Genomic DNA, 4344 nt, shown 5'->3' with positions numbered 1-4344 from the left:
TACTGCAGTGATGTAATCTACTGTCGGTATATGTTTAGGGGTCACTGAGAAATTTAATCCTTTAGCGAGCACATCCTTTTCTGTCTGCGTAAGAACCCTGTTGGAGAGATTCTTTACCCAATTTTCCCTGTTGTCACTAATTTGTCTGGGTGTATCTTTAAAAATACTCCCAATGAAAGTACGCCTTTTCTGCACTAAACGGTTGTGAAACTTCCTGATTTTGCTGCTCCTTACTTTTTAAATGCTCAGCCATTTGAATTTTAACTATGAACTTTGCGATCTTATTATGGGCCTCTTCCTCCACTAAAGTTTCTAACATTTGTGCAGACTATCCAGATTATTTTGGAGGTCTAATATTTTAAAATGAAGCCTTCTAATTCTAAGACCCAAAATCCTCCTAAGGTAACTGTGCTGGATCTTTTCTGCTGTGTGGCCTGCTTCTAGTGCATTTTGCTTCATGCATTTGGGAATAACATTGTTTTTGTTTGCATCTCAGGTTAAATCTTAAGTGGTTTCTAAAGTTAGCTATCTTTTAGCAGTCTTTTCCAGCTTACGTACCAGTGCCAGGGCCTCATGCCCACAGTTGGTCGAAATGTTTCTGTGTAGGCTCTCAGTTGTCCAGGTTGGTTTCCATAGTAGAGAAGCTTGAATCTTCGACTGGACTGGGTTGCTTGATGCGGAGGACATTTCGCTTCAAATCGCAGAAGCTTCCTCAGCTAAAATTCTTGCTCTGGTGGTCTGACTTCTGTCTTGACTCTTGTAGAGAAGAATAATCACAAAGTCACAAAAGCTGGAGTTTTTAAACCTAACCAGACCCCTCCTACCGAGAGGCAGACTGCTATAGGCTAGTGACTAAACAATAGCTCTAATTAGCACCTATTGTGCTCTAGTTAGCACCCTCCTAATGACAGGGCAGCTGTCCCTCCTAATGATGGGATGGACCCTCTCCTAATGGCTCCCTTGATGACTCTGCTGATCAATCAATCAATCAATCAATTTTTTTTTATATAGCGCCAAATCACAACAAACAGTTGCCCCCAAGGCGCTTTATATTGTAAGGCAAGGCCATACAATAATTATGTAAAACCCCAACGGTCAAAACGACCCCCTGTGAGCAAGCACTTGGCTACAGTGGAAGGAAAAACTCCCTTTTAACAGGAAGAAACCTCCAGCAGAACCAGGCTCAGGGAGGGGCAGTCTTCTGCTGGGACTGGTTGGGTGATGACATGAATGACTCATTACCATGAACAAAAGACTGAAACTGCTTTGATCTGAGTACCCCATTGTAAACAGGGGATAAAGCGTGTCTCAGACCCCCTCCCCGGTTAAGGCTGGGTTTCAAACATTTCACAAAGAATGCCTCCTTGGCACAAGAATGCCTCCAGGTCACTGGTTCAGATATGTTGATGACACATGGGTTAAAATCAAGCAACAGGAAGTTGAGGACTTTACAGAACACATCAACTCGGTGGACACCAATATCAAGTTCACACGTGAGGATGCCAGAAACAACCATTTAGCCTTCTTGGACTGTGATGTTATGATTGGAGAGAACAGGCAGCTCCAGACAGGGGTTTACAGAAAACCAACTCACACTGACTAATATCTGCTCTTTGGCTCAAACCACTCCCTTGAACACAAGCTCAGGGTGATCAGGACGCTTCAACACAGAGCCCTACAGGTGCCCACAACTGCAGAGGGAAGGGCTCTAAAGACAACAACTTGTCCGGAAAGCCCTCACAGTATGTGGGTACCCACGATGGTCCCTGGACAAAGTGCAGAAGTCCCAGAGAACAAAGAGACCAGATAGACAGGAGATGGAGACAAGAAGAACACTTGAAAAGGCAAGTGTAAATGTCCACCCCATTAAATATTACCCTTGTATCTAGAAAGTTCATTTGATGATGATCATACTCAATATTAAATTTAATTGATTCAACACAGCTGTTCAGATATTTACAAAATTTTTGGAGGTCCAGAAGAGGGCCTTTCCAAATTAAAAAAACATCATCGATAAATCTTTTCCAGAATACAATGGAGGATGGAAAAAGGGATTGTTGTTATGTAATATTGATGTTCAACCAACCCATAAATAAATTAGCTAATCAGGTGCAAACATTGCACCCATCGCTGTCCCATGTGGTCTGAAGGAAGAATTCCATACAATAAAGGAAATATATTCTTTGTTAGAACAATTTCAGACATGTCAACCAGAAAAATCAGTCGGGGGGGTATCTACTGGTCTGGTGTTAAGAAACCACCTGAGAGCAAGTAAGCTAGATGAGTGTGGAATGTTTGTATAAAGACTGACCACATCCATTGTGGCAAGAATAATCTCAACATTAGGGCATGCAACCTCCAGTAAGCGGATAATGCAAATCACCAGTATCTTTCAAGTCTGAGGGAAGCTTTTCAATTAATGGTATATATGGTAATCTACGAAGTTGGACAGAGGTTCTGTCAAGGAGCCAATACCTGCAATAATAGGCCGGCATTTAGGAAAGCCTTCAAAAGCCTTGTGTGTATGTAAACCATAGAATCAAGGTTTGGTGGGAAAATCAATAATAAAATATTTGTACCTCGCCTGACTCACATAACCAATGACCACGCCTGTTTCAAAACTGATCAATACCCCTTTTAAAAGATAGTGTGGGAACACATGGCAACTTTCCGATAAAATTTACAGTCAGACAACTGTCTTTTGATTTCATCATCATACATTTTACTGTCCATCATAACTATACCACCACCTTTGTCAGCTGGTTTCAAAATGACGTTGGTTTCAGACAGGCTGGACAAAGCACGTGCGAACCTTTTCAGGTGACTGAAAAGGTTTCTTCCACATTTTTCTCAACTTAGCTTACAGAAGGTTTCAATGCTTGCAGAGTTCACTGCTGGACAAAAGTGCCTCTTACGTTTAAATGGTACATGTGCGTGTTCTCATTAGCAGCACTCTCAACAGTCAATGGCAGTTAGTTCTCCCCTTGTGAAAGAAATATTTCAACTTGAAGGAATGAAAAAATTTAAAGAGGTCTACCTTTACTTGGAAGGGGTTGAGTTTAGGTGTGGGTACAAATGACAGTCACTTCTTAAGGATGGTAAGCTTCATCTTCAGGACAGTTGCCTGATCTAACAGGTTGAAGACTAGGTTGGGGTATGCTTGTTGCAATTCCTGAGTCCATTCTGTCCTCTGCGACCCCTCCTCCTCTTCTTTCCGCATCTGGATCTGGCCTGTTGGGCCTTTTGGGTTGGTGCCTTGTCTAAACAATCTTCATCAGACTCTGAGGGAAAAAGTGCTTGGGAGATTGAAGGAATGGGAGTCACAATGGGGATATCTTGTAGATCTGAAGGTCTTTGTAGGCGCTGGTCTTGATAGCCGTGGGTAGACTCGTCCCTCCTTATAATCTAAGGTGTCCCTCTTGAATTTCCCAATCTTCATTTTCTGTAGCTCTTGTTGGTATTTTTCAATCATGATGTTCAAGTCATCTTGGATTTTGGTGAAATCAGCCTCGCTGGTCTTGGTTTTGAGTTTTTGTTCCACAGAATCAATCTCTTTAACTTTTGTCAGCTCTTTTTGTGTAAACTCAATCACCAGCACAGTCAGGTCAAGGGATGCCTTATTCAAGATTTCACACCACTTAGGACGAATTCTTCATCACACGTCCAATTGTAGGCATCTTCTGAGTACGCAGGCCTCGGGGTATCCGTTTAGCACGTACATATTCACTCAAGGTTGAGCCATGGAGTTGGCGTCTTGTTCTTTTTTGATGTAAAGACTTCAGCCATTTGCCAAGATCAACCTCAGAGTCTTCAGGCATAGTGAGTGAACTGGTGCTGGGGAAAAGGATGGCTTCAGTCTCCCTGTTCCGTGGAAGGGAGTGGCAGTTGTGCATATTCTTCTGTACGGCTCCGAATTTCTGAAAAAACTGGAAATCTCTTTTTTGTTAAATTATAAGAGGAATATGAAATATTTTCCCTGTAATTACTACTTGTACTGTTTCTCAAAGCAAAGAAGGAGAAGGAAACACTCAGAGAGTCAGAATGATGGACTGTGAATTGGCCATTAAATTAGAAATTTTGTGAGAAAACAATGTACTGAAAAAAGGTGGGTCATCATTGTTGGAGCACATAAAATTAAACAACTGTAAATGTTTCACTGGAAATAGTTGCCGGGGTTAATATACGGGTCTATTAGACCTATTATTTTTTTCAAAAACCATATGGATTGAATCACGTGTGATTACATCAGACATGCTTGAACCCCGGGGTATGCGAGAGTTTTTTTCACGCTGTCGGTTACGTCATTGCCTTGGGCAGTCTTTGAGTGAGGAGTCGTCCACCCTC

The sequence above is a fragment of the Thalassophryne amazonica genome, chromosome 4 (genome assembly GCF_902500255.1).
Source record: "Thalassophryne amazonica chromosome 4, fThaAma1.1, whole genome shotgun sequence".
NCBI lineage: Eukaryota > Metazoa > Chordata > Actinopteri > Batrachoidiformes > Batrachoididae > Thalassophryne > Thalassophryne amazonica.
Note: the sequence above shows the minus strand (reverse complement) of the source record.